The following is a 24127-nucleotide window of genomic DNA, read 5'->3' as shown; positions in this document are numbered from 1 at the left end:
AAGGGAAACACTTTCAAGGCTCTTCATTCTTTCAGTGAAGGATGAAGTTATTTATTCTTCGACGCGTGGAGGAAGAGCAACAGCTACAACCACTTCACAGCTCCAACAAGCCAGAATGAGAATAAGGTACACAGAATGTATTATTTATACTGCAGCAGCAAACAGTTATTTGCGGTAAGTAGATTCCAAATATTTTGCAACCTGAAGATGGACAGTAACAAAGAAAAATCATGCAAGAAAGGAACAGGATAGGTCAAGCAGAAGAAAAAGCTTTAATCTCAGTTTATTGTTGAAGGCTTTCACGGTCATAGTTCATTGGTTCTTGTAGGTTATCCAGGCTGTGTGACCGTGGTCTTGGTATTTTCTTTCCTGATGTTTCGCCAGCAGCTGTGGCAGGCATCTTCAGAGGAGTAACACTGAAGAACAGTGTCTCTAAATCTCAATTGTTTAATCTCAATTGTTTGCTTGGTATGGAAATAAACGTTTTACAAAGTCTGATCCATTTATATGACTTTGCTACCACTGTAAACAAGGAGGATTACAGCAACTCACAACTTCTCACAATATAATAGAAAATGTAAGAAAAACAGGGTGGATAAAAATCAATGATTTAAAAAAATAATCAGACTGGAATAGATCTGCACAAGGAGCTAAGTGTGAGGAGGGAGGAGCAAGCAGTAAAAATGAAAGTGAAACCTTCTGAGCAGACTATTCTATAAATCTTGGGATTACTGCCTGCTTCTGTGTAGCAACCCTGGACCCCTTTGCTGGTCTCCCATCCAAATACTAGCTTCCAAGTGAGCTTCCAAGATCTGATGAGATCCCAAGAGCCTGGGCTATCCAGGTGAGGGGGACTCTCCCCTTAGTAAAACAGTTAAGAAGAAGAAGAGTTGGTTTTTATATGCCAACTTTCTCTACCACTTAAGGGAGATTCAAACCGGCTTACAATCACCTTCCCCTCCCCTCCCCTCTCCACAACAGACACCCTGTGAGGTGGGGCTGAGAAAGCTCTAACAGCTGTGACTTCCCCAAGGTCACCCAGTTGGCTTTGTGGGTAGGAGTGGGGAAACAAATCCAGTTCACCAGATTAGCCTCCGGAGCTCAGGTGGAGGAGTGGGGAATCGAACCAGGTCTCCAGATGAGACTCCACCGCTCCAAACCACAGCTCTTAACCACTATACCATGCAAACTGGATCAGTAACATCTTACCTCTGGTCCTTTTCCATGGTCATTGTCAAGTGGGATGGAATGCTTAGAATCAGTTTTGATGTTCATCTCGCCTAACCATAGTAAAACTTGGGAGAATATTTCTAATAAAATTTACCTCTCTTAGGTAACCCACTTCTGGATATGGAGGGGAAAGGGCCAGAAGTGGAGAATAGAGAGAAAAAGGTCAAAAGGAAGAAATGGAGCTGAGAAAAACAAAGCATTTCAAAATATTAGAATTCCCTGAGTAAACCATTTGGTTTTGAATAAATTTTACCTCACTTTGACTGCTCACAATACTTTTGTGAAGTCACAAGGCATCGAGCAACCATAAAGTCTATAAAGCCTCAGGCAAGCTTCTACTTCGCAAGCTTCTGCCAAGGCTTTGATGGCACTCCGCTATATTTTGATAAAGTAAATTCGCTGTTACAGCTCTGCTATTTTGGGCAGCATAGCGATCTTTGCATCAGGCAGCAAAGGAAGGAGCCGACCTACGGATAAATGACACACGCGCATCTTTCTTGGCCCTCTAAAAACACAAAAAAGTTGGAGAACCGCAGCATACTAACGCCAACTCAAAACATTCAGTTAATTCCCCAAATCTGCAACCTCAACGCTTCACGGAACCAAATCTTCTAAACAGAGTTTGGAAAGAAAATAAATGAGACAAACATAAGCATGCACACCCCAATCCCTTCTGAAAGTATTTTTGTGTGTGTGTGCTTCACAGAAGTCACAAAACTGCATCTCACGCAACGCTAGCGCAAGTCAAAGGCAGCTTAAGAACTGGCAGCTAGATCAGGGATGCTTGCAACCACGCCCAGAGACACCTTCCCTGGTTCGCACCAAGGGTTTTTTGGATGTGGGTGGGGCCTGGCAGGGCTCCTGTCCAGCAGGGCTTGCGATTGGCCACTGAAGATGACCTTGGCTGTACAAATTTAAAAATAACATTGTTTGGGTGGCAGCTGTCACGATGGTGTCAGGTTTTTTTCTCTCTCATTCTTCTTTTCCAGTTTAAGAATATAAGAAAGGCCCTGCTGGATCAGACCGAGGCCCATCAAGTCCAGCAGTCTGTTCACACAGTGGTCAACCAGGTGCCTCTAGGAAGCCCCCAAACAAGACGACTGCAGCACCCTCCTGCCTGTGTTCAAAAGCACCTAATATAATAGGCATGCTCTTCTGATCCTGGAGAGAATAGGTATGCATCATGTTTAGTATCCATTCTGACTAGTAGCCATGAATAGCCCTCTCCTCCATGAACATGTCCACTCCCCTCTTAAAGCCTTCCAAGTTGGCAGCCATCACCACATCCTGGGGAAGGGAGTCCCACAATTTAATTATGCGCTGTGTAAAAAAAAATTTCCTTTTATCAGTTTTGAATCTCTCACCCTCCAGCTTCTGCAGATGACCCCGTGTTCTAGTATTATGAGACCTTAGTACAGTGATAAGTTTTTGCAGAACTTTAAAATTATTTGATTCCATATTGCTGTAGAGCAGGAATCCCCAACGTGGTGCTGTGGGTGCAGGGAGTTCCACAATTTAACTATGTGTTGTATTAAGATTGACCTTAAAATAGAACATTTCCTCAAAGCTGAGAAATGGTTATCAGGCAAAGGATCATTTCACTATTAAATTAGTAAATTTACTGTTTTATCTAGTATGAAGTGTGTGGGAAGGGCAATTTTGACCTCTGATTTTACGGCTCTTCTGATAAAACAGAAATTACCCCCTAACACCTATTAACATATAACCTCCATGAAAAGACTGCACTTAACAGAAACACTGGAAACTTAGGAAGCGACAAATTGAGAAGTTCTATAATTTCTCATAATTTTTTATATTTGAAGTCAGCAGCCAAGGAATTGGCTTGTTTAAACTGGCTTCTGATTTACATTCACACAAACTCTTTCCTGGCCCCTCAGACTCGCCAGGTCATTATGCTAAAAATGAGATTCCAGAGCAGGCCAAAAAACAAATCTGTACCACTCTCTGTACAGCATTCCCGCCAGAACCCAGATAAACCACACACAAAAACCTCACGAAGGGAAAAACCCACGACGACAAGGAGAGAAGCCAGGAGCGAACCTCTCACTCAGCAGCAGAAAAAGAACTGGGGGAAAGGGGGCGTCACCCAGCAATAGCGCATTTTTCAGACGGGAAAACATGCGTATGCGCGTCAGGCCCCCAATCTAGTCTTAAGAAGCTAGAAAGAATCCTCTCCGAGGCAGGCCTGCCCCCCAATGGGGGACTGCACAGAAGACCGAAGACGAACCTAGATTCTAGATCAGGAAATCCTACCACCTCGGCTCCCCAGTCCACAATGCTCAGAACTCCTTTGCATGATTCCTTCCTTCCTAGTCCCTTTGTACTACCCCTATCAAACTAATGCAAGCCAGCAATCAGCTGGATGCCGCTGTGCAGACGTCAAATGCAGATGGTAGGTTGTGCATCTAAACAGAGCAGTGATTCCCAAACTTTTTGGTTCACCAGACTCAACCCCAGCACCCCCTACCCTATCCTATAAAAAGCATTATTCAAAATAGGGGTTTGCATGACTCACTGAAGAAGATAATAACAATAAAATTTCAAAACAGTAACAATTAATTGCACATCTCTTCAAAATCAAATTACAACTTTTTAAATTGAAATGTATGTAACAAAACTGATGAACTTGATCCAGTGGTACCAGCTCTTCAAAGTCTGGGGGGAAAATTCCACCAAATTTGCCAGCATGTTGCCATAGTTCGATCTATTGTAAATTAGTGAACAACACAGTTGAAGGGGCCCATCTTTAGCACCCCCCCTGCTGCCCCCTTGCCTCTTAGTGCCCCTTAGGTGGTGGTACTGCCCACTTTGGGAACCACTGAACTAGAGGAATTATATTATACTGGATGGGGTAGCATTACCCCTTCAAGAGAGGGTTTGCTCTGTAGTTAGTGAACCGTGTTAAGAGAACCTCCAAAAAGTACTGACGTCACCAAGATCTTTCTCCAACTGATTCAGCAGCTTCTTCCCCTCCCGGAGAGAGGACAACCTGGCAGATTAGTCACACTTCACTAACGTCCACCCCGCTCCCCCCCCCCCCCGGCTATGGCCATGGGCCATTCTGCTTGCTGTACCAATGGGGAGAGAACAGTTACCCTCACCCCCATACACAACCAAACCACCTTTCAACTTGTCTCATCTTCGCCATTAACTGCTCTAAGGAATAAGCACGAGCAGCTCTCCCAATCAACGAGAAATTTTACTGCCATTTGTAAAGATGATCTAATCCCCCTAACAGGCTCCTCTAAAGGTGACCAGAACAACCATAGGTGGAACCGTTCTCTCACCACCGGTGATGTTGTGTCACATATCTAGAGCTCAATATGACACTGTTAACGCTCACACTAATCAACCATGTGCCCCTTTCCATTCATGACTATTATTCAAACTTTCTTCTGAAATAATATGACAGTACCCAGATTAGAAGTGCTAAGGGGAGACATGATAGAGGTCTATAAAATTATGCATAGTTTGGAGAGAGTGGACAGGGAGACGTTTTTCTCTCCAGGATCAAAGGAGCATGCCGAATATATTAGGTGCTGCGGAACACAGGCAGGATGGTGCTGCTGCAGTTGTCTTGTTTGTGGGCTTCCTGGAGGCACCTGGTTGGCCACTGTGTGAACAGACTGATGGACTTGATGGGCCCGGGTCTGATCCAGTATGGCTTTTCTTATGTTCTTAATCAGAAAACCAAACTGCTTGGTTTCCGAGCTACTTATAAATGCGAGAAGACCAGTTACTTCAGCGCTACTTAAGAAGAAAACATATTTTTGACGTGTCAAAATTACCAAATATATTTCCCCCCAGAACTTTTACCCCACCTTTTGCTCCACTGATGATCCAAGGTGGCATACAGAGCTAAAAACAAACAAACATAATAAGCTATAAAATATCCGCACCTGATCCAAAACCAGACATCAGAACACACAAAGCACTACAGACAGTATAACATAATAGCTACCCATTAGAACAGTTTACTATACTCAGTGATGCGGGGTGAAATTTTCCCCAACGCAGTATTTTTCCGTGGGAGGTTTTCCACTCTGCATATGTAAATCTAGTTTGTTTAACTACAGTTGTCAGGACTGTTGCGCTGCAAATCAATCATGTTAGATGGGCTAAATGAAGGATTATGAAGCACAGGCAAACTCCAGTGCTTGTATGCTACGCGTCTCTTCTTTTGCCAACTTTGTTTAAATTATTTATTTAAATCTGCATTGGAAAATTTTCCCATTCGAATTCCCCAGAAAACCTAGACTACTGACTATGCTTAGCTGGCCTGAAAAACCTTTTGGGGGGGGGGGGGAAATCAGCTTTACACAGCTGGAAAACTCTTTCATGGAATACTGTTTCATAAAGATGGGGCAGCCACTGAAAAGTCCAAAGCCGACCTAACTCTGCACGTAGGAAGAAGTCAGCACTATGGGCAAGTGATGATCCATAAGCAAACCAAAAGGTAAAACTGATTACCAGCAGAAGCAGGCCTTAGGCAGATCATGAGAGGGAGGGCACCTTGGCCATCTTCTGGGCATGGAGCAGGGGGTCACCAGGTGTGTGGGGGGAGGTAGATTGGAATTTCCTGCATTGTGCAGGGGGTTGGACTAGGTGGCCCTGGTGGCCCCTTCCAACTCTACGATTCTAGTATGTTCAGTATGGTTTGTTTGTGTGTGCATCAGATTCATACCTATAAAGCATCCTTTTCCAATGATCCTGTACATGCAGCAACCAACAGAAACATGAAGCCATCCAAACATCTGATACTACAACATCGCTAGCAGACAAGACTGAACAGATATCGACAAGTGAATTAAATTGCCAGAAGTTCATCTGGGATTATTAGAATAATTAAGCTGAAACGTCTGGTGGCATGCAACATGACACTTGATTCGTTACTTGTTCCAGCTTCCAGACAAAAATACACATGTTTTGAAATGGTGCTCTTTGAGCATCTGTCAAGATGCAGATAGAACATAAGAACATAAGAAAAGCCCTGCTGGATCAGACCAAGGCCCATCAAGTCCAGCAGTCTGTTCACACAGTGGCCAACCAGGTGCCTCTAGGAAGCCCACAAACAAGACCACTGCAGCTGCATTCTCCTGCCTGTGTACCACAGCACCCAATATATTCGGCATGCTCCTCTGATCCTGGAGAGAATAGGTAAACATTATCATTATCCCTTTTGGACGTGATAGTTCTGCTTTTCTCTGGTACACTATGTAAAAGACATCTTGGTTCCATACTTCTTTTGGCTATGTTAGCTACATTTGTTTACACACATTAAGACCTATTGATCCTTCAACAAGTTTCCAAATTTTCCCCTTAACAGCTAGCGTCAAGTAACCTTGTTGTGTACGAATGGAAAGTTTAACAGTCAGCCTCAAAGCTCAACCCAAAAATTATTTTGAAACGTTCCTGTTAATATACATATGCTTTCCTACAAATCACAGTGGGTAGCCGTGTTAGTCTGTTTGCAGTAGTCAAAAAGGGCAAGAGTCCAGTAGCACCTTAAAGACTAACAAAAATATTTTCTGGTAGGGTATGAGCTTTCGTGAGCCACAGCTCACTTCTTCAGTAGTCAAAAAGGGCAAGAGTCCAGTAACACCTTAAAGACTAACAAAAATATTTTCTGGTAGGGTATGAGCTTTCGTGAGCCACAGCTCACTTCTTCAGATACCATCTGAAGAAGTGAGCTGTGGCTCACGAAAGCTCATACCCTACCAGAAAATATTTTTGTTAGTCTTTAAGGTGCTACTGGACTCTTGCCCTTTTTGACTACTTTCCTACAAAGTTAGTAAACATACAAATCAAGCTTGCTTATCTGAACATTTCACTCTTATTTATATAGTTGTACCCCACTGTTCTCCTGTTATATTATTCATGTCACTGAGGGGTAACCTCCTGCGAATATCCAGCAACAAGAGTAGTGTTTAGGCGTCATCTGTAGTTTTATAGTTTTAAGTTGGGATTTTATTGTTTTAAATTTAGATTTTGTGGTTAATTTTAGTATTTTTGTATTAATGCTTTTGTATGTTACACGCCCTGAGCTGGCTTCGGCCAGGGAGGGCAGGCTATAAATCACACAATAAATTAAAAAAAAAAAACCAAAATCATTCTTCCCTTCTTCATTTTATACTAACAACCACCCTGCAAGGTAGTTTAGGTAGTGATGGTATGACTGGTTCAAAGTAACTTGGCACGCTTCCACGGCAGAGTGGGGATACTGTCATCTTAGAGGGATTGCAGAAAGCAAAAATTCCCACCCAAAAGTCCAACAAGCAAGCTCTACTTAAGTTCCTTCTTGTAGGGAGCAACAGGAAGCAGAAGCAACACGTTAAGAAGCACTGTGCTAAAAAGAATCTACAAAACTTATATATATATACAAATAAGCAAACGTGTGGACACGCAGAAATTTATCTAAGATACGGTCTTTACTGGCAGCAAAGCGAGGTGGTACAATGGGCTGTGCCCTGACCTGGATGGCTCAGGCTAGCCTGACCTCCTCAGATCTGAGAAGCTAAGCAAGTCGTCCCTGGTTAGTACTTGGGAGACCACCAAGGAAGTCCAGGGTTGTTACGCAGAGGCAGGCAATGGCAAACCACCTCTGGACATTTCTTCCCTTGAAAACCTTACAGAGTCGCCATAAATTGGCTGTGACTTGATGACATTTTCCTCCACCGCCAACTGTGCATGGCCCACACCTGGAAAGCCCAGCCTAGCTCAATCTCATCAGATCTCAGAAGCTACGTAGGGTCAACCCTGGTAAGAACATGGATGGGAGACCACCATGGAAGACCAGGGTTGCTACACAGAAACAGGCAATGAAACCACTTCTCAAAGTCTCTTGCCTTGAAAACCCTACAGGATAGCCATATGTTGGCTGTGACGTGATGGCACTTTTCACCACCAGAACAGGCTGTATCCCTTCAGACTGTGGGCAGAGAGAATCACATACCACCAACGCCACCCCGTTAAAACTAGTACATCCGGGGGGAAAGTTGGAGCCTAACCTGTGACACGCTGGGCGAAGGGAATTCCACTTACTGAGAACCAACAATACATGGGAATTTGGGGAAATGCCATTCTTCCCCAGCACGCTTCATGCCCACCACATGTCTACACCAGGCCTAGGAGAGTAACTTGTGCTAGCTTTTTCTACCAAGTTTACAGAAATCCACCCAGGTCAGATTATAATAATCTTCAAGTACTTGAAGGACTGTCATATAGAGGAAGGTGCTGAGTTGTTTTCTGTTGCCCCAGAAGGTCGGACCAGAACCAACGGGTTGAAATTAAATCAAAAGAGTTTCCGTCTAAACATTAGGAAGAACTTTCTAATAGAGCGGTTCCTCAGTGGAACAGGCTTCCTCGGGAGGTGGTAAGTGCTCCTTCCCTGGAGGTTTTTAACCAGAGGCTAGATGGCCATCTGACAGCAATGCTGATCCTGTGAAATTAGGCAGATCATGAGAGGGAGGGCATCTTGGCCATCTTGTGGGCATGTTGTAGGGGTCACTGGGGGTGAATGGGGGAGGTAGTTGTGAATTTCCTGCATTGTGCAGGGGTTGCACTAAATGACCCTGGTGGTCCCTTCCAACTCTATGATTCTAAGTCCAACTTGCTGTTACTCTCAGCAAAACAAAGCTGCTCATTACAGCACACATCGTGTAAGAATTTGGTTGTAACCTTCCTCAGGGAAGACATCAAGTTTTCTACCCCACACACACATGCACACACAGAAGAGCCCAAGGTACACGTTACAGGAAATCTACGTACCATCTGTATCCAGTGGACAGATGATGTCTCTTTGCAGGTGTGCAGACTAATCCTTATATGTCGACAACGGAATGTGCAACTTCTCCCATTTATACAAGCCCCCTTTCCCCTCTAGGGTTACCAGCTCCAGGGTGGAAAATTCCTGGAGATTTTTGGGGGGGGGCCTGGGAAGGGCAGGGTTTGGGGAGGGAAGAGACCTCAGGTATAACGGCACAGAGGCCACCCTCTGAAGGAGCCATTTCCTCCAAGGGGAATTGATCTCCTTAGTCTGGAGATCACCAGTAATTTCAGGAGATTTCCAGGCCCCACCAGAAGGACGGCAACCCTTCACCTTTCCGTGTAACTGGGGCCACCGAGGATTTGTGTGGTAAGGTATTGTCAAGGATTTACAAACAGCAGTTCAGTAAAACAAGTGCCATAGACAGGAAACTTATCTGCCAACCCCTACCTCATTTCTAAAGTGAACACACGTGGATCGGCTCCCTTTCATCAAGAAGCACACATGCCATCACTCTAATGTGTGTACGCACATATATCGCGTATAAGACTCTTCTTCATCATCTTCTCCAGGCGACACAGATCAGTTCCCCCTGGAGAAATCGGCCGCTTTGGAAGGTGGCCTCCATGGCATTATGTACCACTGCAGCCCCTCCCCCAAACCCTGCCCTCTTCAGGCTCCACCCCCAAAACCTCCAGGTATTTCCCAACCTGGAGCTGGAGACCCTTCACACGTCTCATGTCAAGAGAGTTCTGGCAACCAGCTTCTTTTGAAGCCCTGGAATCAGAGGGGGCCGCAAATATCCTAATATCCACATATTTTGTTCAAAACATAACCACAAGAAGGTCATACGTAGGTCCAGGTACTTACCCCACCCCCCAACCCAGAGCTGGCAACCCTAGCACATGCCACGCAAAACTCCAGGGGTGTCATGAGAACACGCAGACATGTATGTTAGGCGCCCCCCCCTCAAGAAAAAATTGATAAAAAGGATAGAGTCGTTTGCCAATATAGTTTTGCTGCTGCAAGAATTACAATAGCCAAAGTTTGGAAGCAAGTAAATAAACCTTCAATCAGTGACTGGAGAGAGAAATTATGGATTTATAGGAGGATGGCCAAATTAACAGAATTCCTACATGGAAAAGATATGGAAGAATTTTAAAAAAACATGTTTGAAGGCCGTCACATATTGGGATAAACGGGCAAAAATGGATTTTACTACATTAGTTAACGAGTTATAGAAATAAGTTTAACTTTTTTTTTTTAATTTTATTTTACTGTTAACAATGTAATTTTTCAAACTGTTTAGACACTTCTCCGGAAGCCTGGTGATGGGGTCACTTTTTTGGAGGAGGGTGGGTTCAAAAGGATATTATGAATTTTGATTATATTAGGTAGATTATATAATTGACATTCTTTTGTATTTTCTTTTTATTATTGTATTAGTTAGTTTTGTTTTATGTGTTTGCTATAAAAATTATATATATATATGTGTGTGTGTGTGTGTGTGTATATATATACGTATGTGTGTGTGTGTGTATATACACACACACACACACACATATATATATACACACACACACACATATATATATACACACACACACACACACATATATAATTTTTATAGCAAATATATGTGTGTGTATGTATATGTGTGTGTGTGTGTGTGTGTGTATGTATATATATATATGTGTGTGTGTGTGTGTGTGTGTGTGTGTATATACACACACACACACACATATAAAAAGAAGGTCATACGTAGGTCCAGGTACTTAACCCCCCCCCACGCAGAGCTGGCAACCCTAGCACGTGCCACGCAAAACTCCAGGGGTGTCGTGTGAACACGCAGACACGTATGTTAGGCGGGCCTCCCCCCCCCCCCAAGAGGCTGGAACCGGGGGAGGTTTGTGGACGGAGGGGCCTGGGGGAGGGGGGGGCTGAGGCCGCCCCTCCCCCTCCCAGGCCCCGCAGGCCCCTCCCCCCTCCTCAAGAGGCAGGCCTCGCGCCCCTCCCCCCCCCACCCGCCCTCACTCACCAGCCCGCCTCGGAGAGCGCCGCCGCCGCCGCCCCCTCGGCCATCGCCCCGCTCCCCACGCCCGGCGGGCCCCGCCTCGCCAGACACGGGTGCGGAGAGGAACGTGAGGACACGCCGGGCCGCGAGACAGGGCCCCGGACAGGCGGGCGGCGCGGAGGAGGCCTCGGCCCCGCCCCTTCCGCTTGCCCCCGCGAACGCCACCGGAAACTGGGGGGGCGAGGCGAACGGACGCTCCCCCGCCGCCGACCATAGAGTCTCCGCTCTCGCTTTCCCTGGCTCTCTCCTGCCGCCTGTGGACAGAGGTGTGAACTGCAGGCAAGGGCGGGAAAGAGGGCCCGGCGAGCATGCGCGGAACAGCCCGCCGAGGCTGGGCGGCTCAGGGCGAAGGGCTGAAAGGGGCGCAGCGACCACCCTGCAAATCCGTTTTCAGGCGGGCCGGCGGTGGGGGGAATCTCTCGTGCCTCTTGCATTGGCCCTCCCCTCCCCAAAAGAGGCTGCTCTTTACGAAAATAATGAATGAATGAATGAATGAATGAATGCCTGCTACCTATTAAAGGACTTTTTTTTGAGGGGGGTGGAGGGAATGCATTGTCCAGGACCCTCCAAATCCTGGCAAGGAAATGCCTCTTGCACTTGGCCCTCCCCCTGCCCAAAAGAGGGTACTCTTTACGAAAGTAAGGGGTTAATAAGTAAAAACAGTTAAAATAAATGAACACTTGCTACTTATTAAAGAAAGTTTTTTTTAGGGAGGGGGGGGAATGCATTTGGCCACCACCACCACCCCCAAATCCTGCAACCGGCCCTGGCAAGGGAGTGCCTCTTGCAGTTGGCTGTTCTCTCCCCAAAAGAGGCTACTCTTTATGAAAAGGTAAAGGTAGACCCCTGTGCAAGCACCGGGTCATTCCTGACCCATGGGGTGATGTCACATCCCAACGTTTCCTAGGCAGACCTTGTTTATGGGGTGGTTTGCCAGTGCCTTCCCCAGTCATCTTCCCTTTACCCCCAGCAAGCTGGGTCCTTATTTTACCCACCTCGGAACGATGGAAGGCTGAGTCAACCTTCAGCCGGCTACCTGAAACCAACTTCCATTGGGATCGAACTCAGGTTGTGAGCAGAGCTTGGACTGCAATACTGCAGCTTACCACTCTGCGCCACTCTTATGAAAATAAGGGAATAGTAAATAATAAAAAAAGGTAATGAACGCTTGCTACCTATTAAAGAAAGATTTTTTTGGGGGGATGCATTTGCCCAGGACCCCCACAAAACCTGGAACTGCCCCTGGCAAGGAAGTCCTGGATCACTACACAGAAGCAGGCAATGGCAAACCACCTCTGAATGTCTCTCACCTTGCAAACCCTTATGGGGTCGCCATAAGCCAGATGCAACTTGACAGCAACAGGACTGGGTGGATCAGAGTTTGGTGGCTGCATAAGATTGCCAAGTCCCTCTTCCCCACCAGCAGGAGATTTATGGGGCGGAGCCTGAGGAGGGTGGGGTTTAGGGAGGGGAGGGACTTCAATGCCATAGAGTCCAACTGCCAAAGCGGCAATTTTCTCCAGGTGAACCGATCTCTGTCGGCTGGAGATCAGTTGTAACAGCAGGAGATATCCAGCTAGTACCTGGAGGTTGTAAGGAAGCAAACACAGGAGTGAAAATGTATCACAAAGTGCAAAATATAATATGATACAAGCTACATAACATCAAAAACAGGACCATTGACAGTGCAACTATATATCTGTCCTAATAGCTATAAATAGCCAAGTGAATAACAAAGGATTACTATCCCCAAATGGGCTTGCATGTGTTGTAAAAGTCCAGTATTGGTACAAAAGCCTGTAAGAGTATATGTAGTAGTGAATCTTCTTATTTTCAGATGTCCTTCAGCCAGGTACAAGAGAAAAAGCAGGTTCCAAATGTCAAGAAAAGAAGGGGAGACGGCCATTTCCAATTCTTCCTCAGTCCCTCTTCAATTCAATACATGACTGTGCAAAGTCTCCTCTCAATTTATAACTGGAACCACCTCTAGTATAATCCAATTTTCATTAGTTCCATTATTAGGAAAGTCAGACCGGTTCCCGGAGGGATACCTGGAGGTTGGCAACCCTACGGCTGCAAGGCTCTTGTCCATCCTTGTTTGAGAGAGATTTTGTGGGGAGGGGCAGTAGAGGGCTTCTCTCTCTCTCCCCCCCCCCACACCCCCCGTCACCCAACAGCAACCTTATGAGCCTTTGCATAGGATAGGTTAGGCCTTGGAGCCTCCAGAGCTCTTAAGATCAGTAAGGCCATGGGGCAACAGACCCACAGCATTTGTGTTGGGGAGGTCGGGAGCATGTGCTTTTCTGCCCCCTTGCAAGGGTTGCCATCCTCCAGGTGGGGCCTGGAAATCTCCCAGCATTACAACTGACCTCCAGACTACAGAGATCAGTTCTCCTGGAGAAAATGGCAACTGCAGAGGGTGGACTCCATGGCATTATACCCTGCTGAGGATTCTCCCGAAACCCCGTCCTCCCCAGGATCCCCACCCCCCAATCTGCAGGAATTCCTCAACCTGGAATTTTCTTATCCCTTCAGCCTCCAAAACTCAACTCAGGAATAATTTGGGAAACCTTCTGCTCTGACAGATCTCCCATCCCAGGTTTCTATAATCTCGAATTTCTTCCCCTGTTCTCTTTTAACCAACTCTCAAATGCTCTCAACATTCTGTGCCTCCTGGAGTATGCTGGAGTTGGATCCACAATATCCAAGTATATGGGGTTTAAATATCAAATATATTGCTCTATTCAAAGCCAAGTAAATATATTCACTGGTGTGTTCCTGGAATGGATAAAGCACATTTCTACAACTGTAGCATAAGTCCAAAATGATCACACCCCTTGAAGTATCTCCAACACGCAGATGGGTAATTTGGTTTTCTATTTGCAGTTTGCTGAGGAATCCAATAAGCTCTGCAGAGAACTTCTCTCACCTAATCAACGCCTTGTCTAGGAGACACGTGCATTTCGGGATTATTTTAGTGAAGAACTCATGTCCTCCTTTATCTAACATGAATCTCCAGTTTTTACCCATAGATTTTTTTTCAAGCGTTAAAAAAAGCAGTTGCATTAGAGTTTACAGCTGTTCTGTGCCCTTTTCCATTGCAGGAATGGTCCTCATTTGCGGATTATGTTCTCTTGGTGCTATGAGCTTCCATTCCCATAAGACCGGCATCTTTCAGCAAACTGAATAGTTGGACAGCAAAAGTTGTCATCTTTTAAGAAGAGTTGGTTTTTATATGCCAACTTTCTCTACCTTTTAAGGAGAACCGACTGGCTTACAATGATTAAGGAGAGCCAACGTGGTGTAGTGGTTAAGAGCGGTGGTTTGGAGTGGTAGACTCTGATCTGGAGAACCGGGTTTGATTCCTCACTCCTCCACATGAGCGACGGACGCTTAACTGGTGAACTGGATTTGTTTCCCCACTTTTACACATGAAGCCAGTTGGGTGACCTTGGGCTAGTCACAGCTCTCTTTATTTAGAGAGAATTCCAAGGTCCATCAAGGTTGAGAAACTCCTGTTGATTTGGGGTTGGAGCCTGGGTAGGACAGGGACCTCAGTGGGGTTTACTTCATTTAGATCCTGCTCTTCTCCGCTCCCTGCCTCCCATGGGAACACAAAGCGACTCACATCAGGCTTTTCCTCATTCTCATTTTCCTTGCTTGTTTTTTTTTTGGGGGGGGAGGTTCTTTCCCGCACGTGTCTTGCTTCCTCTAGTGGTTGATTCGCTATTGCACCAGTTTATGTCTGCATAAAAACCAGCATTTTAAATCTGCAGGGACATATTCCAGACATAAACCTGTGTAATAGCGAATTGACCACTAGAGAGAGCAAAACATGTGAGGAACAGGAAAGAAAGAAAAAAACACTGAAGAAACTGGAATTTACAAACAAAGAAAATGAGAATGCGGAAAAGCCCATCCTTCTACTCTTTTGCATTTTATCCTCACAACAACCCTGTGAGGTTGACTAGCCTGAGAGTGTGTGATTGGCTCAGGATCACCCAGTGAGCTTCCATGGCAGAGTAGGGAATCGAACCTGGTTTTCCAGATCTGAGTCTGCCGCTCATGTAGCGGAACAGGGAATCAAGCGTGATTAGAGTCTGCTGCTCTTAACCACTATACCACACTGGCAGGCCATGGAAATCCACCTCTGAACATCTCTTGCCTTGAAAACCCTATGGGGTTGCCATAAGTTGGCTGCGACTTGATGGCTCTCCCCCTCCCCAAATATACTCCTGACCAAACATATTAACAGCACAGTCCTACGCAAAATTACTCCAGTCTAAGCCCATTGAAATGAATGGACTTAGACTGGAGTAACTCTCCTTAGGAATGCACTGTAAGTGCTTATTCTGAGCTTTCTTGGCCAGAGTAAGCCTTACATCCCAGTAAACGGCCCTGAGATGCTATGGGAGAACAGTAATGTGTATAGCAGCATATACAATCAAACCTGGTTTTCAGGTCAAAATTAAGTTTATTGCCTTTTCCGACATCACAAGTCAAAAATTGTCATACTGAGGTGACAAGCATGTTTCTGAGCAATACTGTTGTAACCACACGAGGGAGGGGCTGCAGATGGAAGCTCTCCTGTGACACGCAGTGACTTCAGACTGACTGGAATAATAAATATTTGTTCCCTTTTACACAACCTTTATGGGTGCCTGGTTGACGACACAGTCGATGTGAGGAGGAGGAGGAGAAGAAGAGTTGTTTTTTATATGCCGACTTTCTCTACCACTTAAGGGAGAATCAAACCGGCTTACAATAAACTTCCCCTCCCCACAACAGACACCCTGTGAGGCAGGTGGGGCTGAGAGAGTGTGACTAGCCCAAGGCCACCCAGCTGGCTTCATGTGTAGGAGTGGGGACACCAACCCAGTTCACCAGATTAGCCTCCGCCACTCATGTGGAAGAGTGGGGAATCAAACCTGGGTCTCCAGATCAGAGTCCACTGCTCCAAACCACCGCTCTTAACCACTACACCACGCTGAGTAGAGTCCCTGCAGGCCCTACCCAACACAACAGGTAGGAGGCAGGTCTTACAACTTCACATTCTTACACTGTGAAAAACCATCACTATATCTAATCGTAAACTGGCTGGCGTAGTGGTTAAGAGTGGAGGACTCTGATCTGGAGAACCGGGTTCAGTTCCCCGCTTCTCCACATGAGCGGCGGACTCTAATCTGGTGAGCCGGGTTGGTTTCCCCACTCCTCCACGTGCAGCCTGCTGGGTGACCTCGGGCTAGTCACAGTCCTCTTAGAGCTTTCTCAGCCCCACCTGCCTCACAAGGTGTCTGCTGTGGGGAAGGGAAGGCGATTGTAAGCTGCTTTGAGACTCCTCAAAGGTAGAGAAAAGTGGGTTATAAAAACCCACTTTTCTTCTTCTTCTTCTAAGTGGGTGAGGAAAACACCACAACAGGGAAACACACAGGTAAGGAAGGAAATAGCTTTGGGTGAGGGGGGAACTCCATGGTGTACTATAGAATATATAAGACACAGAAGTCCTGCTGAGCTCCCTGGTCAGGCACTGCCCCCAAATCTCCATGTATTTCCCAAGCAGGAGCTGGCAACCTTAAAGCCAAATCTAGACGTCTGCTACTGTTTGCCCTTCTACTGACAAAGTGGTCTGAGATACCGTCTAAGAAAAAGAAAAGGGTTCTTCAATTGATTTGCTTAGCTGTAAAGCTCATCGGTGTAACACTTGCTGTTTACTTTTAATGTTTGTGTCGAATAGAAAAATGCATTTGCAACCAGTTAACACAAAAACTCACGGCACATTGCCATGATTCACAGCTGCAATATCATTTTATTTTCTTTTTTTATCACTTATATTGTTTGGGTGCACATGTGTATATCTCATTCTTATAAGGCAGCCATTTAAATGTAAAATGGTGTGTTTTATTTATGTATTTACTCAAAAAATGTGGAGCAATTAAAGTTGGGGGGGGGGGAGGAAAGAGATGGAGAAGTTGTAAATCTTAATGTTTGGGTTGTATTAAACCGAATTTCCCAGGAAATGACACCCCATGTTTGTCAAGTGTCTCTTTACGTTTTCTAACAGATGGAACTCAGCCATTGTCAATGTTTCCACTAAACAGCAACTGGCACTGCGATGTAAACACAATATTGCAAGAGGCTGATCTTACATTAACATTTTTACAATCTGGTAGACAGTTTGTGCATTTAAAAGTTGCCTTGTTTTTATACCAGCACCAACTGCCGTGGCATTCCCCCGTTGCTAGGGAGAGCATGAATGGCGTCTATGCACCTGAAGTGACTCCAGGGCAGCCTTTAAGCGCACCGAGCAACACAGGTAGGGTTGCCAACCTCCAGGTAGTACCTGGAGATCTCCCGCTATTACAACTGATCTCCAGCCAATAGAGAGCCAGCATGGTGTAGTGGTGAAGAGCGGTGGTTTGGAGTGGTGGAGTCTGATCTGGAGAGCCGGGTTTGATTCCCCCCTCCTCCACATGAGCGACGGAGGCTAATTTGGTGAACTGGATTTGTTTCCCCACTCCTACACAGGAAGCCAGCTAGGTGACCTTGGGCTAGTCACAGTTCTCTTAGAGCTCTCTCAGCCCCACCTACCTCACAGGGTGACTGTTGTTGGCGAGGGGAAGGTGATTGTAAGCCAGTTTGATTCTCCCTTAAGTGGTAGAGAAAGTCGGCATATAAAAACCAACCCTTCTTCTTCTTCTTCTCCTGAAGAAAATGGCTGCTTTGGCAATTGGACTCTATGGCATCGAAGCCCCTCTCTTCCCCAAATCCTCAGGCTCTGCCCCTAAAAGCTCCTGCTGGTGGCAAAGAGGGACCTGGCAACCCTAGACACGGGGTCTGCTGTTTAATTTGTCAAAAATATGTCTCTCATTAGAATCATGGAATCATAGAGTTGGAAGGGACCTCCAGATTCATCTAGTCCCACCCCCTGCACAATGCAGGAAATTCTCAACTAGCCTCCCCCCACCACACACACACACCCAGGGACCCCTACTCCATGACTAGAAGATGGGGGGGACCCCTCCAGGATCCCTGGCCAATCTGGTCGGGAGGAAAATCGCTTCCTGACCCCAGAGAGGCGATGGGCGCCACTTTGGGCATGCAAGAAAGTTTCAGAGGATAGCCATGTTGGTCTAAAGCAGAACAGTTCAATTCAAGTCCAGTAGCACTCTAGAGGTCAGCAAGAGTTTAAGGGTATAAGCTTCCTCCGGCAGACACAAATGGAAATGGAGATCTCTGAGTCCTTTTATCCTAGTCAGAATTCAGCTCAAGAATTCATAAGGCAAATCCAGTTTCGCCTTATGGCAAGATGCAAAATTATTACACTAACCAATATGGAGTCACCAAGGTATACTGGTTAGTGTCCAACTAGGATCAGGAAGACCTTGGGTTGCCTGGTCCCCCTGGCCTAAGGTTGCCAACCTCCAGGTATTAGCTGGAGATCTCTTGCTATTACAATTGATCTCCCACCGATAGAGATCAGTTTCCCTGGAGAAAATGGCCAATATGGCAATTGGACTTTATCGCATTTAAGTCCCTCCCCTACCCAAAAACCTCCCGCCGGTGGCAAAGAGGGACCTGACAACCGTACCCTGGCCACCAGTGGGGAATGGTGGGTAGGGTTGCCAGATCCAGGTTGAGAAACTCCTGTAGATTTGGGGTTGGAGCCTAGGTACATAAGAACATAACATAAGAAAAGCCCTGCTGGATCAGACCCAGGCCCATCAAGTCCAGCAGTCTGTTCACACAGTGGCCAACCAGGTGCCTCTGGGAAGCCCACAAACAAGACCACTGCAGCTGCATTCTCCTGCCTGTGTACCACAGCACCCAATATATTCGGCATGCTCCTCTGATCCTGGAGAGAATAGGTATGCATCCTGACTAGTATCCATTTTTACTAGCAGCCATGGATAGCCCTCTCCTCCATGAACATGTCCACTCCCCTCTTAAAGCCTTCCAAGTCAGCAGTCCTCCCCACATCCTGTGGCAGGGAGTTCCACAATTTAACTATTTGTTGTGTGAAGATCCAGGTTGAGAAACCTCTGTAGATTTGGTGTTGGAGCCTGGGGAGGACAAGGACCTCAGTGGGGTACAATGCCATAGAGTCCACCCAACAAAGCATTCACTTTCTCCAGGGAAACTGATCTCTCTAGTCTGGGGATGAGCTGTAATTTTGGGGGATCCTCAGGTCCCACCTGGAGACTGGCACCCCTACCAAGACCTGGGTTTCAAATTCCTACTCAACCACGAAGCATTCCTACTCAACCAGGTGAACTGGGGCCAGCCGTTCTCCATCCGCTAAATCTACCTCACCGGGTTTTTGTGAAGATAAACTGAGGGACAACCACGCACACCATTTTGAGTTCCTTTGACGAAAGGCGTGATAAGAAGGTGCCAGGCAGACAGAGGCAACTCACCTGCTCTGAGATCGTTAAAATTAATTTTGCTTCCATCTTTTACTTTACTGAACTAAAACAGAAGATGGGTATAAAAAAAAAAGATGGCAGTATTTGTTAAAACGGAGGGGGGAGCTCAGTTTATGTACTGGGGGGGTTGATATGAGAGAGAAGAAAATTATTCTAGCATTAGCCATTTAAAGCACATCTTGAAATCTGAATGTGAAGGGGATTTATGTCTAAATCCTGTACTTTCCTTGTATATTTATGCAGCAATTTCCCAGCATAACAGCAACATCCATCTGTCATAAGATGTGCTATTACAAGAATTGTATACTATAGAAGTTTCATTTTATGCCGCTCTGCATATTCGGGGGGGGGGGCGTTGTTTGGCACACACCGACGGTGGATTCCACTCATTAAAGTCACTCACTTGCAAATGGAAGTAAGGAACAAGCAGAGATTGTGCAGGAGATTTTCAAATAGCTGAGGCAAGGCATACCTGTCTCATCAAAAACATTTATTTACTTCTCAGATTTATAGCCCGCCTCTCAGCCAAGATTTTCGGAAGCCAATCAAATCCAGCACAATAAGGCTGCCAGATCCTTCTTTGCCACCGGCAGGAGGTTTGGGGGGCAGAGCCTGAGGAGGGCGGGGTTTGGGGAGGGGAGGGACTTCGATGCCATAGAGTCCAATGGCCAATGGTACTCAGCAGTACCTGAAGGTTGGCAACCCTAGGCGACTAATTAGGTGGTGTGAAAGACCAAGCAATTTGCAGAGTTACACCCTGCTAAATCTATTGAAGTCAATGGACTTAGTAGGGTGTAACTAGGGATACCAGGTCCCTCTTTGCTATCAGCGGGAGATTTTTTGGGCGGAGCCTGAGCAGGGCGGGGTTTGGGGAGGGGAGGGACTTCAATGCCATAAAGTTCAATTGCCAAAGCAGCCATTTTTCTCCAGGGGAACTGATCTCTATCGGCTGGAGACCAGTTGTAATAGCAGGAGATCTTCTGCTATTACTTGGAGGTTGGCAACCCTAGGTGTAACTCTGTTTAGGATTGCCAATTAACTTCATGGCAGAATGTGGATTCAATCCTGGCTCTGCCACGTTGCAGTTTGACACTCTAACCACTATGCCAAACTGCAGTTATAGTGAATACAGGCCCAATCCATGGTGGTTTCTCCATGCTTACTAATAGAATTGCAAACGCTTGTCCCTAGGGTTGACAACCTCCAGGTACTAGCTGGAGATCTCCTTCTATTACAACTGATCTCCAGCCAATAGAGATCCCTTCACCTGGTAAAATGGCCGCTTGGCCATTGGACTCTATGGCATCGAAGTCCCTCTCCTCCCTAAACACTGCCCTCCTCAGGCTCCACCCCAAAAACCTGGCAACCCTATTCCCCACCCAGAAAATAGAGACTTCCAGTTTAAAAGTTCCATAAAAGAATGGAAAGTTCTGTTCTTAAAGATGCCAGTTTTGGCTAGATATCACTCAAAAAGTAGCTATTATTAAACAGAAGCAATTTATCTCCTTTGTTCCATTATGCAAATAACCTTCCAGAACCGAACTTAACGTGCAGTAATATTTCCAAGAACATTTTTTGTACGAAGTTCCCCCCCCCTCCCCAGAATGATTTGAATCTTTATAATTAGGAAGGGCAAATATATTAATAAGGATAAAGGGATAATTTTCTAATCTCCTGTTATGCAAATTAGTTTATAATTTTTTAACATTTATTTCAGAACTGGCAGAACAATCAAGCTTTTGTTCACTTGCTAGGGAGTCTCGGTTGTCTGGCTGACTCTGAGCAACTGGGCATTCACTCAGCGCGAGCATGATTAATGGCATAAAGACGATAAATACATATTAATTAGCTCACTGCCTGCACATGGTAAAAAAAACAATGCAATTCACAGTTTGTGTTTTACGTAACACCTTCAGTTCTGACCTCCTAACCCTCGTCCGTCCAAGAATGTGCGTGTGTGTGTGTGTGTTAAGTGCCATCAAGTCGCTTCTAACTCATGGCAACCCTATGAATCAATGTCCTCCAAAATGTCCTATCTTGGGCAGCCTTGCTCAGCTCTTGCAAACTGAGGGCCGTGGCTTCTTTTCTGGAGTCAACCCATCTCATGTTGGGTCTTCCTCTTTTCCTGCTGCCTTCGACTTTTCCTTGCATTATTGTCTTTTCCAGTGACTCTTGTCTTCTCGTAATGGGACCAAAGTTTGACAGCCTCTGTTTAGCTTCTAGGGTCAGTTCAGGCTTGATTTGATCTATAAACCACTGATTTCTTTTTCTTTTTTTTACAGTCCACGGTATTTGTAACCCTCTCCTCCAACACCACATTTCAAAGGAATATACTTTCTTCCTATCAGCTTTCTTCATGGGCCAGCTCTCTCACCCATACATAGTAATAGGGAATACGATGGCATGAATTAACTTGATCTTGGTGGCCAGCAACACATCCTTACACTGAAGAATTTTTTCTAGCTCCTTCATGACTGCCTTCCCAGTCTCAATCTCCTTCTGATTTCTTGGCTGCAGTCTCCCTTTTGGTTGATGATGGAACCAAGGAATAGAAAGTCTTCAACAATTTCAGTTTCCTCATTGTCAATCTTAAAGTTGTGTAAGTCTCCTGTAGTCACTACTTTTGTCTTCTTCATGCTCAGCTGTAGTCCTGCTTTGGCACTTTCTCTTTTAACTTTCAGCAGTAGTCGTTTTAAGTCTTCGCTATTTTCTGCCAGTAATGTAGTATCATCGGCATATCTCAAATTGTTCATGTTCCTCCCTCCAATTTTCACTCCACCTTTCAAAGGAATCCGCTTTCTTCCTGTCAGCTTTCTTCATTGTCCAACTTCCAAGAACACTCTTTGCATTTGTTGTGTGCAGTATTACGGCGATCTCTCTGTATTCGCATCTTACTTGAGCTTTCCCAGATGTTCATATTTCACAATTTGGTTTTAACTACAGATAATAGAAAATGATATCGTAAAACAACTTCAGATCCAGAGTCAAATGTTTATAGTACCCAAAGGATGGTCTTTCCCCAAAACCAGCCAGTATGAAGGAGCAGTTCAGCAAGAAAGGGACTGGAATGCTGGCTGGAGAGGAAAGGTTAAACACTTTCTACCCTAGAACTCTTTCCCCACATCCAATTCAATTTCCCTCCGGGGAGATACCATCAGGGGTATCCAAGCGCTTAGCCTAGCTTTGCTCTCCCTAGGCCTTTAGAGATTCCCAGCAGACTTGTCCTGCAAAGGAAAGGTGGCGTGCTGTGCTTCTCAGACTCCAACTGGGTACCAGGTGCATAATTACTAACTACCGTATAGTTTAGCTGAACTACAGCGCCATCCTAAACAGAGTTATATTTTTCTAAGCCCATTGACTTCAAGAGACTTAGATAGGTGGTATCTCCGCTTCGGGTTTCACTGTTAGCCATGGCACATGGGGAAAAAATTGAATTAATTTCACACTTACTTACTTAGGTCACTTTCATGCATACCGAATAATGCACTTTCAATCCACTTTCGATGCACTTTAATGATCGTGTGCAAGTGGATTTTCCATTTCACACAGGACACTTTCACACATGCCCAAATAATGCACTTTCAATCCACTTTCAATGCACTTCGCAGCTGGATTTTACTGTGTGAAACACCGAAATCCACTTGCAAACTATCATTAAAGTGCATTGAAAGTGGATTTAAAGTGCATTATTCAGTATGTGTGAAAGCGCCCTATTTACTTCCTTCATATCCCACCTTTCTTCCAAGTGGGGAGGGAAAGAGCAGCTGACAATGTTCTCTTCTCCTCACTTTTATCCTCACAACGACCCTGTTAGGCAGAGAGCGTGTGACTGGCCCAAGACCGTCCAGCCACGCTCTCCGCAGAATAGGGACTCATAAGCCAGTCTCCCATATCATAGTCCGACGCTCTAACCACCACACCACTACACTGGAGTACTTCCCAGGAACTTGTGAAGCATTTATCAAAGGAAGCCCCACAATACATGAATACAGTGATATGGGGAGGGGGGAATTAACTTTGGTATTAAAGTCCTATCAGCCTTCTGCCTTTGCTCTTTCCATTGCTTCAAAGGCATTTACAACAATCACTTTCCAATTATGAGCCTGAAAAGCGTTTTCTGACAACCAAGATGAATGCAGAATTCCTCTACAGCCTCAATCAGCTATCGTTATCTTTTATTTTCTCTACTTCCCCTGAAGAAAATTAAACCCTTCTTCTAAGATTGAGTGGTTCTTGTAAAAAAAAAAAACCAAAAAAACCCCACCGCAACCAACCAAAAGCATTAGAAAGGAACGTTGCATCACAAATCGGTATTCTGAGCAGTTAATAATAAGCTGTTAGACATTTGAGATATTAACACAATAAATTCTTGAACAAGTGAGGACGTATAATGTGTGGGCCAGCGAAGCTCCGCTTATTCTTTCCAACTTACTGGAGAGAGACTTGAAACGTGCATTTCAAGTCAATAGTGCTAATGGAAGCTCAAGGTCAGAGGAGATGGAGGTACAGTCTTAGAAAGGAAAATCAGCCAGGGAGGCAGACAATGAGAAAACTGCAGGCAACCCACGGTGGAAGCCCCGTATCCAAGTTCTTCTGTGTTCTGTCCATGCATTT

At 45.5% G+C, this 24127-nt stretch overlaps 1 protein-coding gene across 1 annotated transcript in view; it reads right to left on the bottom strand.

Moving 5' to 3' along the window:
• Positions 1-11071, bottom strand: part of TDRD3 (tudor domain containing 3) — a 70177-nt gene extending 59106 nt beyond the window's left edge. The window contains exon 1 of the mRNA XM_056862190.1: positions 11055-11071. The gene's annotated coding sequence lies outside the window, so the exon portion shown is untranslated. The remainder of the gene's footprint in view (positions 1-11054) is intronic.
• Positions 11072-24127: the final 13056 nt, after the last annotated feature.

This window comes from Euleptes europaea, chromosome 16 (assembly GCF_029931775.1).
Source record: "Euleptes europaea isolate rEulEur1 chromosome 16, rEulEur1.hap1, whole genome shotgun sequence".
Classification (NCBI taxonomy): domain Eukaryota; kingdom Metazoa; phylum Chordata; class Lepidosauria; order Squamata; family Sphaerodactylidae; genus Euleptes; species Euleptes europaea.
Note: the sequence above shows the minus strand (reverse complement) of the source record. Positions and strands in the feature narration are given on the sequence as shown.